Genomic DNA, 14,601 nt, shown 5'->3' with positions numbered 1-14,601 from the left:
GAACCTTGAGGACGGGTCACCTTTATGCCGTGCTGGGAGGAAGAAAGAGTTAAAGGATCAGGGAACAAAAAGGGCAGTGAAGACAGACGAAAGAAAATCCAGGAGACTAGCCTCATAAAGCAAGGAAACTGTTTCCAAAAAAGAGGACAGCCAATACTGGTTAAAGCTTTCTAAATTCAAGCAGTTTGCCAATAAAAGGGAGGCGGCCAAAAGAAACACAAGAAAATAATACAGAATCCAAACAGGGAGAAAAGAGATTCTTATAAAGTCACAATAGGCAATTAAAGTTGTAAAAAAAAAAAAAAAAAAAAAAGTTGCTTTAAAGAAAAGTTTCTTTAAAGGTTGTTTAAAAGAAAAAGGGTCTGAGGGCATATCCTCTCTCTACTGGGATCTTTAGCAACTTCAACTCTGTTTTGACAAGGAATTTCCAATCTGTAGCTCTACGTATTTCTAATTTCCTTTCTGAGCTCAGATCTGTGTTTTCTATCTACTTATTAGGCTGCAAGACAATTGGTAGGCGGGAGAATGCCCATTACTCTAAAAAAGGGCTCGGGAATTGCCCTCAGGTTCAGAATCTCATAGCCCCAAATTTTAAGCTGAGTAAGATGTAAAATCTGCTGCCTTTTAGTTGGATAAGTGATTCTGCAACCCTGGGAGTGTGCAGAAAATGATGATATTGCTCAAATATGTAGAATTCCTATTTTTGTTATTAGTTTCAGGATATGTTTTGCAATCATTGCGACAATCTGCATGTGTCTGTTGGTTATTTAAGTGTTTAGATAAATTATGCTTTTTAGGTTTCAAAGTCTATTCTGTCAGATATTTGAAGCATGTGAAGATTATGTAAAATTTAAAAACATAGTTTAAAATGTTTTAGGGGAATTTAATCTTTTTAATCTTAGAATTAATTGACTATTAATAACAAGTAAAACTGATCTTTTATATTTTAAATTATTGTAGAATAAGTAGAACTTAAGAATGAGGTTTTACTCTTAGAAGACATAGGGGAAATCATAACATTGGATTTGGCAATGATTTCTTGGATATGACACTAAAAGCACAGGCAACAAAAGACAAAATAGATAAAATGAACATCAAAAATTTTAAACTTTTTTGTATCAAAGGACATTATCAAGAGAGTGAAAAAACAATATACAGAATGGGAGAAAATATCTGCAACATACTGATAAGGGATTAATATTTAGACTATAAAAGAATTCCTACAACTCAACAAAAACAAACAAACAAAAAAACAATTAAAAAATGTAAAGATGTTTCAGGAGTAGAAAGGACTCGAATAGATATTTCTCCAAAGAAGATGCACCCATAGCCAACAAGCACATGAAAAGACACTCAACATCACTAGTTACAGGGAAATGCAAATTAAAAACACAATGAGATACCACTTCAACCCATTAGGATGGCATTTCTCAAAAAATGAGAAATATCAGGTGGTAGTGGAAATGTGGAGAAATTGGAACCCTTATGCATTGCTGGTGGAAATGTAAAATGGTACAACTCCTAGGGAAAACAGTTTGGTGGTTCCTCAAAAAGTTGAACATAGAATTACCATGTGATCAGCAATTCCACTCCTAGGCATATACCCTCCAAAGAATTGAAAGCAGGGATTCAGATACTGTACAACAATGTTCAAAGAAACATAATTCACAATAGCCAAAAGGTGGAAACAACCCAAATGTCCATTAACAGATGGATAAACAAAATGTGATACATACATCTGCTGGAATATTAGCCATAAAAAGGAATGAAATTGTGATATATGATAGAACATGGATGAACCTTGAAACTATTATGCTAAGAGAAATAAGCCAAACACAAAGGGCAAATACTTATATGAGGTTCCTAGAATAGTCAAATTCATAGAATCAGGAAGTAGAATGGAGGTTACGGGGTCTGAGGGACAGAAGATATTGCTTAATGGGTACAGAGATACTGTTTGACATGATGAAAAAGTTCTGGAAGTGCATAGTGGCCGTGGTTGCACAACATCATGAATGTACTTAATGACTTTGTACATTTAAAAATGGTTAAAATGGTAACTTTTATGTTTTTATTATATTTTACCACAATAATTTTTTTAAAAAATTATTTTTAAGATTTAAGTTTTAAGATTTACAACTTTAACAAATTGAAAACTGATTTTAATATAAATAGTTGAAGATTGATAATCATTTTCAAACCAATCTTCCCTGGAAAATGATAATTGTCAATTGACAGAGCTGTGGACAGGGTAAAGTTGCAATTTGATTTTGGAAGTCATGAGATCAATTTAAATTGTTTGCAGGAGGAAAAAGGCATAAATCAGAGACTAAAGACAATATCTGTAGTGAGGAAATTGAAGACATCTGATATAAAAGAAATAGCCTATAATGAGAAGAAACATTTAGGTTAAGTGACATGGTGTTTTTAATTTATCTGAAGATACAAAAGGGGAAGAGATTGTAGATGATGGAAAGAAGGGTAAGGACTGTCCTGGGGAAGAATATGAGAAAGCAGTAGCCCTTGGAAGGAGGAACACTCATTTACCTAAGATGTGAAGGAAAAGAGAAAATGTAAAGATGTTTCAGAAGTGGAAAGGAAGAAGGACCAAAGAGCTCATGTACCAGTAACTTTGATCTTTATAGAGCAGGCAGTTGGAGGTTAAATCACCTTTGGATGATGAGGAATTCCTAGAAGTTCAGCCTTTGTGTGGTCCGTTTCCTCTGTCCTCAGTGCTTTTCCCTATCACATGGCTCAGCCCTCATCTTGAAGTCACCTGCACAATGAGCCCAACGCTCACCTCGTATCTGAAATCTTCACTTGCTTCCTGCAGTCCTGAATTCCCTCACCCTCTCCTTTTTCTTTTTTTCCGTAGCTCTTAGCACCTTCAACTATACCATGTGATTTACTACTGTATTTGTTAATTAATATCTGTTGCCTCCCACTAGAATGCAAGACCACAAGGGTAGGGATTTTTGTCTCTTGTGTTTACTTAAAATGATGCCTGGTACTCAATAAATATTTGATAAATGAATAAATACAAAGGTTGATGTTGAATGGGGGCAAGAAAAAGGGTTTCTGGAAAAGTCATAGTTGAACTGATATTCAGTTGGTTCAAACCATACAACTGTACCAGTTGTTTCAGATATTGACATACTCTTGTATCAGTTGGTACATATCTGCTGCTCAGGCAACTTCAGCTTCTCTCCCAGGACCTTCAGTCAGCAATTAAAGGGTAAATACAGGGTGCAGCTGGAAGCCTCTCTCAGATCTTGCGGTATCGGTTCAAGGCTGGTGCCTCTGCTACACTAGTTAAGATTTTTTAATATTAACCTCATTGTAGATAGTGTTAAGGAACCAGTTAGCGATGACTAAATGGATTCCTGGGCAGCAGTATGGGGTCTGCTGAGGTGAAAAGTGTGAATTTAGAGAAAAGCATGTCAACAAAGTTCCACGACTTCCTCCAGCAACAATCATCAGCCTGGGAACCAGCACACAGAAAGTGACGAAAGAGATGATCTAGAAAGGTCAGATGTGGTCACAAGAGTACAGGGGTTAGAGAGTTACGGTGTTAGGAGGGAGCCTCTTTGGGATGTTGATGATAAAGGATTTAATGTATTAGGAGACTAAAGGGTTAGCCTACTTGGTAGGGCTCCAGTGATGACAGAATTCAAAAAGGTGGTCACCCTACCACCCAACTCATTTGGACTCAGGGGCTAAAAGGGCAGAGAGACAGTGTCAATGTCAATGATTCTTTTTCCTGCTGTATTATGGATCTGAGGACCTTGTCACGTCAACATTAAAGTACGGTAGTACCTCTTTATCACGGGCTGTCTTGAGCATTACAGGAAAGAGCAGAGTCATATAAGACATCCTGGAGATGGTCATCACCTACTGGGAGAGGCAACATTGGTATTCTTCAGACAACAAATGTCACCTGTACGATTGGGCATTCTAATTATAAATATGCTTTGACTTTAAATTAGAAGAAACCAAAGTAAAATCAGTGGGTAGTAAGTAAGCAGTGTATGGTAATCATCTATTGTTCTCTTCAGCTCCACCCCCATTATGTACTATGGTTGCAGCTTCTTCAGAGAATTCTGCCTGACAGTGAAAATGTTACCTTGAGAATGTTCTCAAATGTTCAAACCCATTTCAAACTGAATGCATTAATGCATGTTATCTTTGCTGTGATGAGATCCTGACCACACCACTCCCATTGCAAATTTCCTTTGGAACGGGATGCTCTGGTAATACTTATTATCCGTTGGCCAACTAACCATTCCTATACTTTTCCTTTCACTTGTAAAGAGGTTTTGTTTTGTTATTTGTTTGAATGTTATTAGCAAGCTGTAAAACACAGATTCTGCATTGATTTCTACTCTTAAACCCTGCAGTAATCTATGTGATTTTAATTTAACTTGTGCCTGCTTTCCAGTCCACACACGTCTGCCTTGCGGTAACAGGTGATATTATCTCTACGTAAGAATATGCTCTTATTAAACACTTCAGTGCTTGAAGGTACCCTATTTTTGTGAGAAACTATATAGCAATAGCTCTGCTTGTAGTGGGGGTGGATGGTGAGGGAGGAATGATATATTTCTTCCTTAGCTTATTATAATTAGATAGATTTGTATGAAAATAGAATCTCTGTTGCTTAAGTGTTGCTCAGCTCCTGCTGATCAGTTCTCACTCACAGGCATCGTCCTTTGTGATATAATAGTTGCTGTGGAGATGATTATCCTGTCATGGAGAAAAGAGACTTATGAATTTAAATGAAGAATGAGCAGCAGGAGCCAAAGAACTATGTCCAAAGCCAAGCATTTCATTTAATCTTCTCTTGCCTTTTTAATATATGTTATATCATAAAGTTGGATGCATCAACTTACGTACAGTGTCAGGGTTAATTATGAATAATGACAAAAGGAAAATTTAAAAGGCAAGATATAATGCTGACATTCTATACGGAGACAAGAATGGGTTCGCATTAAAGAATACTCAACAGTAATTAGCATACATTATTGGGCCACACTATACTATCGTTTAGATAAACAAGTTAAGCTATTTGGATAGTTCTATTGCAGCCTAAATTTTGATGACTTGTTGAAGTAATCTAGGCATCATTAAACAAATAGGAAACAGAGTGTCGAGATAGAAAGAGAGTGGGCTGTGTATCAAACAGAGCTGGGCTGAATATCACTTACAAGTAATTGATTTTAGGCAGGCTATTTGTCAGTCTTTGAATTTCAAATTCATCAGTGATAAAATCGGGATAAACTTGTAGAGTTGTTTTTGGGCTGTTCAACTGATATGAACGCATATGATCATATCAGTTGTTTATATTCAATGTCTGTTCTGATTGGTCATTTCACTCATTCTGGTAAGTCAGTGCCCATTCTGTACTAGTTATTAAATATTCTGAATATCATCTATGTTAGTCAGGACAAGCTAGGCTATGCTGCAGTAACAAATTGTGACATCTCCGTGGTTTAACACAATTAAATTATATTTTTTGCTTCCATAGATTCCAATGTGGGTCTCACAACTGTCCTCTCTCGTGACTAATAGCTTCCAATCCAACGTCATTATAGCAGAAGAGGAATAGAGATGGAGAAGGTACCAGCTTTTAATTTCCTCAGCCCAAAAGACACATACCTTATTTCTACTCAGTCCATTGGCCAGAGCTAGTCACATGGCCCCAACCTATCTGCAAGGGATGCTGGGAAATGTAGAGGAGGTCATGGGGTCATTGGTGAGTACTAACTGTGTTTGCTACAGCACCCCTTGTTTTGTGAGGATTAGATGAGATATTATATATAATTGTATCTGATGAGCTAGGTCAGACCACAAAGGCTGACCCAGGTTGAAGTCCTGGCGTGAAGGATGAGTTGGTGGAGATTATTTTCATTTTCACCTGAAATCAGCAAAGAAACAGAAAAAAGGGATACACAGGAAATTGACCAAGGATACAGGGCAGTACATGTTGAATGCTGCACCCCGGTGCCTCCACCTGCCTTGTCCCTAAAGGAAGTAGGTTTCAGGTTCAGCAGTCTCAGCAGCTCATGTGGGGGAGGAATTTTCCAGGTCAGAGGAACCCAGAACAGAAGGTTGCTGCCTTTCCCTTATTTTAGGTCGGGCTGGATAGTGGTAGCGTGAGGAGTGATGGGGAGAAGTCAACACGTAAGGGTCCACCCTATTAGCGTAAAATCATCTCTTGCTGAGTCAGAGTCATGATTTATTCCTTACTGCATCTTTGAGGCTGCATTAATAAGGATTTCCTGAGTTCATACGTTTTGTCTATGGTAGAATTATACTGGGCGCTGTAGGGGGATGCTAAAGAAAACAATCTGGATTCTTCTCCTAAGGAATTTATGATCTAATTAAAGAGATTAAGTCACTATCAGTGAACAAGTCAGTCACTACATGGCAAAACTCTACCTATGAAAGAAAGTTTAAAATTGGGTGGTATATAATAAGATGTTGATTCCGAAGCAAAAATGACAAAAAAAAAAAATTAATGAAAGGAGAGAAGAACTACTAGGAAAGTCACAAGTCAGGCAGCCTTCATTCTCTATGGACTGTTAAAGAATATTTTAGTTTAGGTTCAGGAGCCAAAGCCAAGAAGTACAGAAAATTTCAGATCACATTTAACAACAGGACTGGCTGTTAAAGAAATTTCAACCAGACAAGGTGGCACCAGGAGTAGGTTGGATGCTGTGGGAATGGAATGCACATGCGACAGAGCCTGGGGCTTCCCAGAAATGCCTGGGGAAGACTGGGGAGACAGAACAGAGGTCTTGCAGTGACCCAGCAAGGGGCTAATGAGAAAGAAAAGTTGGGCATTAATATATTCACACTAATATGTTAGAGGACTATTTGAATTATGCTGCAATTGCAATTGTTATCAATATATCGTTTAAATCTTAATATCGTGTCAGCATTTTCCCATATTCTGAATGATACTTAAAACATAATTTGTAATGGAATAAAATAATATTTCTCAAGAGTTAATGTGTCAGTGTTTAGAAACATACACAATTTCACTTAATTATTGTAGTATCTATGTGAGGTAGATACAATTATCACTATTTTACAGATGAAAAATCTGCCCCTCGGAGATATGAAAGTCATACAGCAAGTATCTGATTGAATTGGGATGAAACCTTAGTTTGCCTGATTTGAAAGCCGATCCTCTAGTATATTACCCTGCCGATTGTATGCCATCATGTTGATGTGCCACCTATGAATAAACAGATCCCCTGCTGTTTAATATTTGTTTCAAGCTTTTTTAAATATCAATAATCTACGGTAAACATCCTTGCACATAAATCTTGTGTACAAAAGCATTATGTACATCCTTACATGTGAATCTCTGTAACAGTGTGTATTTCTGTCGGATGAACCCCTTAACGAGAAAATACTGGTCATCAAAGAGTTTAATCATTTTAATGTTTTTGATATCACAATCAAATTTTCAAACTGAAAAGATATATTGACAATATGTTCACCTATAGTGTATAACAGTGACTGTTTCCCTGATACCTTCTGTGGCTCTAAAATTTTTTTGTCCATGTCAAAAGCTCAGAGTCCCCAACAATTGCCTAGATTTATAGTCTTCCAGCAGCCCTCAGTGGTCCTAATTTGGTATTAGTCTTTTTTTAAATTTGATTACATTTATTGGGGCAACATTAATAAAATTATATAGGTTTTAAGTGTATAATTCTATAATACATCATCTGTATACTGCATTATGTGTTCATCACCCGAAGTCAAATCTTCCATCACCATGTATTTGACCTCCTTCACCCTTTTCTACCTCTCCCCCACCCGTCTTTACCTCTGAAAATACCAAAATGTTGTCTGTGTCTATTTTTTGTTTGTTCATTTGTTGCTTTCAATTTTATATCCTACATATAAGTGAAATCATATGGTTCTTGACTTTTTCCATCTGACTGATTTTGCTTAGCATGATATTCTCAGGATCTATCCATGTTGTCACAAATGGCAGTATTTCATCTTTTTTGATGGCTGAGTAGTATTCCATTGTATATCTATGGACACTTTGGTTGTTTCCAGGTCTTGGCCACTGTGCAATGAACTGCACAGTGATGCTGCAATGAACACAGGGATACCTACATCTTTATGAATAAATGTTTTCAAATTTTTGGATAGATACCCAGAAGAGGGATTGCTGGCTCATATGGTCACTCTATTCTTAATATTTTGAGGAACCTCCATGTTGTTTTCATAGTGGCTGTACCAATTTACATTCCCACCAGTAGTGTATGAGGTCTCCTTTTTCTCTACAACCTGTCCAACACTTGTTATTTCTTGTCTTGTTGATAATAGCCATTTTAACCGGGGTGAGCTGGTTATCTCATTGTGGTTTTGATTTTCATTTCCCTAATAGCTAGTGAAGTTGAGCATCTTTTCATGTATCTGTTGGTCATTTATATGTCTTCTTGGGAGAAGTGTCTGCTCAGGTCCTCTGCCCATTATTTAATTGGATTGTTTGGGGGTTTTTTGTTTGAATTGTATGAGTTCTTTATATATTTCGGATATTAACCCCTTATTAGAGGTGTTGTTTGCAAATATCTTCTCTCATTCTTTGGTCGCCTTTTTGTTTTGTTGATGGTTCTTTTGCTCTGCAAAAGCTGTTTAGTTTGATATAGTTCCATTCATTTATTTTTGTTTTTATTTCCCTTGCTTTTGAGGTCAAATACATAAAATCCTCTCTAAGACCAAGGTCCATAAGTTTAGTACCTGTTTTCTTCTGTGGATTTTATTGCTTCAGGTTTTATATTTAAACAATATACACATTTAATGTCATCCCCATCAAATTCCCAATGGGATTTAAAAAAAAATAGAACAAAAAATAATCAGATTTGTACAGAACCACAAAAGATGTCAAATAGCCAAAGCAATACTGAGAAAAAAAAGAAAGAAGAAAGAAAGGAAGGAAGGAAGAAAAAGAAGGAAGGAAGGAAGAAAGAAAGGAAGGAAAGAAAACAAATCCAGGGTATCACACTTCCTGATTTCAAATTATATTAGTGCAATAATCAAAACATCAGGGTATTGGTAGAAAAATAGACACACAGACCAATGGAACAAAATTGAGAGCCCATTAATAAACCCACATGTATCTAGGCAACTAATTTTCAACAAAGGAGCCAAAAACATACAATGGAGAAAAGTCAGACTCTTCAATAATGGTGCTGGGAAAATTGGAAAGCCACAAGCAAAAGAATGAAACTAGACGGCTTTTTGTCACCATACACAAAAATTAACTCAAAATGGATCCAAGATCTAAATATAAGACCTGGTGTTAGTCTTTAATACAATAACTGATGCTGCATTAATTGTAATTCATTGCATACTTAGCATAGCCCCTCTTGAACCTTAAAAACAAATTCACATTAAAAATTTCATGTTAAGTCACTGAAATTTATTTAATTCAGGTCAGCAGCATTACTCAACCAACGACTGTAGGCCAGGAGGCTTTTGACGAACCCGTATCTGAAATTTCTTCTATAAAAGAGAGAGAGAGATAAAACACTATCTTTTAACTTCTTTGTAGACATGAAGTAATCAAGAATCCTGTGTTTGTGGTCCTGGGTATATGTTTATGTGTACATGGGCAGAAGCAAGAGACAGGAGCGCTACTGAAAGCATGGATGGGATTTAGGAAAACGAAGGAGTGACGATGAAATGTAACATTTTTCTTAATAATCCTTGTTAAGAAATGAGTTTTTAAAATTATTTTGTATATTTCTTTATGTTTTGGGAAAAATTTAAACCCGCCAGGATTCAATAAATAATGTCTGGAAAATTTGTATAAGACATTAACTAAAACACAAATATGGTTGCTATTTGAAAAATCATTTAAATGTTTCTTGGAAGTTTTAAAATTACTTAAAGAAGTGGCATGTTTTTGGTAGTGTCATGTTACTTTAATTGTATCTGTTCAGCTGACTGAGCCACAGTATGAATAAGGAAACTGTCTTAATTCCTAATTTCTGATAAAAACACCCAGAATGCAAATGTGTATGTTAAAGTGAAAAGCAGTAATGCATGACAAAAATCTCAGTGTATTAATAGCATATGCTTTAGAGTCAGAAAAAAAAAATTGAGTTTATATCAAGTTCTGTCACTTCTTATCTGTTTAATTTGGGCCCAAATGGTAGTTGCTTAACCTCCTAAATGACAAAATAAGGATGCCTATATACTCACCTGCAGCCAGGTTGTAAGGCTTAAAGAGAATATTGATCTGAAATGACTGCACATGATAGGTGGCTAATAAGTGTTATCTGTTTCATTATTCAGCATCTTCTTGGTGGATAACACTAGTGACCCTGATCTGTAATTATCCAGCCATTCTGGACTCATCATAATTTGACTTTATAGCAATTTAATTTGTTTAGTTATAACAAGTTGTCATTCTCCCTGAGGTTATTGTGAGATGTGAAATAAACAATCTGTAGTTCACTATTGTCAGCAAACAGTAATTCAAGCTGAGCCCCAGAATGTGAAAAACAGAAAATGGAGACAAAAGGTCCAAGGGCACTAAAATAAAAAAATAACTCTTGGACAATTTTGAGAAAATGGATTGATTCAAGGCTGACATTTATTTGAAAATGAGAAATAGCATTAGCTAGATGCAGTGAATTGTGTGTTTTGAGCAGACATGGTTTAGTGCTAAAGTCTTTCATATATTTAACAGCCTTTTAATCTGTCGAATAGCTGACTTCTAATGTATTTATGCAGCAAAACAAATAGCTATTTAAGTACTTTTTGATGTGTGAAGCAATGTACTTGTTAATTGCCACTAGTAAGTGTCCTTAATTTAGTGAAATCTCTCCCCTGTCTGTTGATGGTTTTGCCTCTCTGATAAAGCACAGACTATTTATTTGCTTTCCTCCTTGGACTGCAAGCAAATAATGTAAGGCAATTCTTTTGTTGAGGACTACTCAGACTAGGGAATCTAAGGATCTTTGCTGAGCCTGGATGGCTCTAGTGGCTCAGCGGGCTATTCTGTCAATGGTTCTGGTTAGATTTCACATTGTTATCTCTAATTGAGCGTGCCAAGACCAAACCATGAGCCTATGATTCTAAAAAAGCACCTGCCTTCATATCCTAAGAAACCTGCCAATAAGCCCCATCCAACAGAAAGACCACAGAAGTTATGTTTATATTCGGAAAGGTCCTCATCATGTATTACCAACAAGGCCCTCTTTTGTCTTAGGCAAGAGTTGGGAATAGCAACTGTAATCATTTTGAGAATAGTAAAACAAATCTTTTCTTTTTACAAAGGATGCTTCAAAGAATAACCTTGTACAAATGTCATTTTACAAGTGCACACATAATTCTATAGGATACATTCCTAAAGTGGAATTGCTACCTCAAGGAGTGTGTACCTTTGTAATGTTGATGGATACTGCAGATTATTCTTCAGTGTATCAATTTACAATCTTGCCAGCAAAGTATGAAGGGCCCGTTTCCCACACTTGACCCAACATATGAGATTCAAGAAATAGTACCACAGTATAGCTTAATGTGAGTTCTCTTTTTATGAGTAAATTGAGCGTCTTTTCCCATATTTATAGGTCATTTGTTTACCAACACACCCTATTAATATCCTTTTTTTTTTTTTTAAAGATTTTATTGGGGAAGGGGAACAGGACTTTATTGGGGAACAGTGTGTACTTCCAGGATTTTTTTCCAAGTTAAGCTGTTGTCCTTTCAGTCTTAGTTGTGCAGGGCGCAGTTCAGCTCCAGGTCCAGTTGCCCTTGTTAGTTGCAGGGGGCACAGCCCACCATCCTTTGCGGGAGTCAAGATAAACTGGCAACCTTGTGGTAGAGCCCGCGCTCCAACCTACTGGGCCATCCGGGAGCTCAGTGGCAGCTCAGCTCAAGGTGCCGTTTTCAATCTTAGTTGCAGGGGGCGGAGCCCACCATCCCTTGAGGGAGTCGAGGAATCCAACCGGCAATCTCGTGGTTGAGAGCCCACTGGCCCATGTGTGAATCAAACAGGCAGCCTTCGGCAATAGAAGCACGAAGCTCCAACCGCCCGAGCCACCGGGCCGGCCCCTATTAATATCCTTTATCATTTTCTGTTTTGGTGGTAGTACTTTTTAATAGACTTAAAGAAACTTTATTTGTTAGGGAAATTAGCCTTTCATCTCTGGTTCCGATTGCAAAATTTTCCAACTTTTTATTTGTTTTTTGATTTGTAATTTTTTTTAATGAAGAAGTTTTAATACTTATAGGGATTTATCAATCTTTCCTTATATGACCTCTAGGGTATTTTTTATGTTGTATTATATTGATAACAAAATTGACATCTTTAAAACAAATCAGAAATCTAAGAAATTTTATAGTAAAATGAAAAAGAACCCAATCAATGGACATAGAGCCATGCTCTTAGAGAAGGTATATATAGTGTGTACGTGTTGTATATCCTCTTTTTTTCCCCATATAAACATTACAACAAGTGTCATGGTTTATTCAACAATTACTTCATCTACCTGGGTCCTCTAGATTTTAGTCATACTTGCAAAAGCTTTCACTAATCCAAGATTGTAGAAGAATTCTCCCATAGTTTTGTCTAGTACTTTAAAAATTATATTTTGATCTATGTGGAATCTATTTTTGCATAAAATTTCAGCTTTATTTTTTTTCCAGATGGCTACCAGTTGTCTCAATAAAATACTATGTTAGTTAAAATGCTTTCAGCTATAAGTGACAATAACCAACAAAAAACAGCTTAAATAATCAGTATATTTATTCACTCATATTACAAGAAATCTGGGGTAGGATCCAAAATTGGTTAATTCAGCGGTTTAACCATGACTTCAAGGACCCATGTTCTCTCAATGTTTTCCATGTGTTGACTTTATTCCTTTATTCAGACTGAAAACTGAGGGCTGTGTGTCTTTTACATTGTATTCCGGATAAGCTTAGTGCTGTAAGAATCCCATTTAACTAGATAATGATATTTTTGTACCACTAGACTTAGATGATCAGGTTTGCAGATATTTTCACACTGCAAATTAATCACAGTAGGAACCAATTCTGTCAAAAGTTTCAGCTACTGTGTCCAATACAACAAATATAACTTTATCATCCTAATGGAGCCTAGGCAGTTATGCCCTAGGGGAAAATTGGGAACAACTCCGATGGAATGGCCATGAGCTGCCTCAGTGCCTCACCAGATCCTGCAGCCCACTTGCATCTGAACCTGGCCCGTCTTTTCCTTGAATTAACAATGGAAGAAGCCTTCCTGCTTTGTCCAAGGTCAAATGCCAATCCTTTCACGTGGCTATGTAGCTTCATTATTCCCTTGCTTTCCTTTATCATCCAATTCTTTGCCTCTACTGGATCGTTTCCACTAGCAGTCTAACATGTCTCTCTTGGCCCTCCATCTCCCTCCAACTACTATTCCATTTTTTTCCTCACACCAGCGGAAAATTTCTGAAAGCCATGTTTAACTTCCGACTTTTAGTCCTCACCTCCCATTCTCACCTCCTTAAACTTCAGTCAGGCTTTGATTCCCCCATTCTCTCATCCCCACATTGATAAACCGTCTTATTAAGATGGCCCGTGTAGGCATCCATGACGTCAGACCCTTCTGAGTTTCCTCTGACTTGCCTGGTAGCTCTTTCTCAGCCTGTCTGGCACCTATTCCACCAGCAGACCTCTTGTAGTGCTCCAGGCTCTGGCCTCAGTTCTCCTCTCTTTTCTACCTGCACTCTCTCCTAGTGTCATGGCTTTAAGTAGCATCAATTTACTGGTGACTTCCAAATCCACACCTCCTCTCCTGACCTCAATCCTGAGGTCTAGGTTTATTTGTCCAACTACCCTTTGGCATTTCCACTTGAGTGTCCAACTTAACGTGTTCAAAGCAGAACTAATCATTGCTCCTCTCCTCCCAATTCATTCTTCCCAACGTCTTCCCCATCACTAGGCATCTTCATTTGCCCAAATGCCCACATGCATTTACCAGGAAGTCCTATAGGTACCTTCAAAATATGTCTTGAGTCCAGTTACTGTTGCCCCTCTCCAGTGCTACACCCTCGTCCAAGTGACCACCAACCAGTCTGGATTACTAGGACAGTCTTCGAATCAGTCTTACAACCTCTTTCTCACCCTATTCTCCACACAGCTGTCTGAGTTTTGTCTAAAATGAAAATTGGGTAATGTGACATCTCTCCTCAAAACACTTTAAATGGTGTCTCATCACTCTCTTTGATAACTCCCAATTCCTTTTCCTGATACATAGGGCTCTACAGTGTGTGGTATCTGCCTATGTGACCTCATCTCTATCCATTTTCTCCCCTCTTCATTCCAGTTGAAGCACTGTGGCTGTTTTTCTTTCCATCAAGCTTGTTCCCATCTTAGGACCTTGGCACTTACACTGGAATACTCTTCCTCCATACATTTGCATGGATATGTCCTCATGACTCAGGGCTCAGCTTGCGTGAGAGTTCTTAGAGCTTAGAGAGTCCTGGGCTGAGTAATTTACTAATTCAGTTGTGTAATTCACACCCTCCACCATTCTCCACCGCAATATTCTATACTTGTATTTTCATAGCACCATTGATC

General features: G+C 37.3%; 1 protein-coding gene across 1 annotated transcript in view; it reads left to right on the top strand.

The window, feature by feature from the left end:
• The window catches only part of NIBAN1 (niban apoptosis regulator 1), a 164,545-nt gene that overhangs the window by 15,799 nt on the left and 134,145 nt on the right, over positions 1–14,601 (top strand). The gene's annotated exons all lie outside the window — the stretch shown is intronic.

The sequence above is a fragment of the Rhinolophus ferrumequinum genome, chromosome 22 (assembly GCF_004115265.2).
Source record: "Rhinolophus ferrumequinum isolate MPI-CBG mRhiFer1 chromosome 22, mRhiFer1_v1.p, whole genome shotgun sequence".
NCBI classification, from domain to species: domain Eukaryota; kingdom Metazoa; phylum Chordata; class Mammalia; order Chiroptera; family Rhinolophidae; genus Rhinolophus; species Rhinolophus ferrumequinum.
The sequence above is the reverse complement of the archived record's forward strand: the minus strand, read 5'-3'. Positions and strand labels throughout refer to the sequence as shown.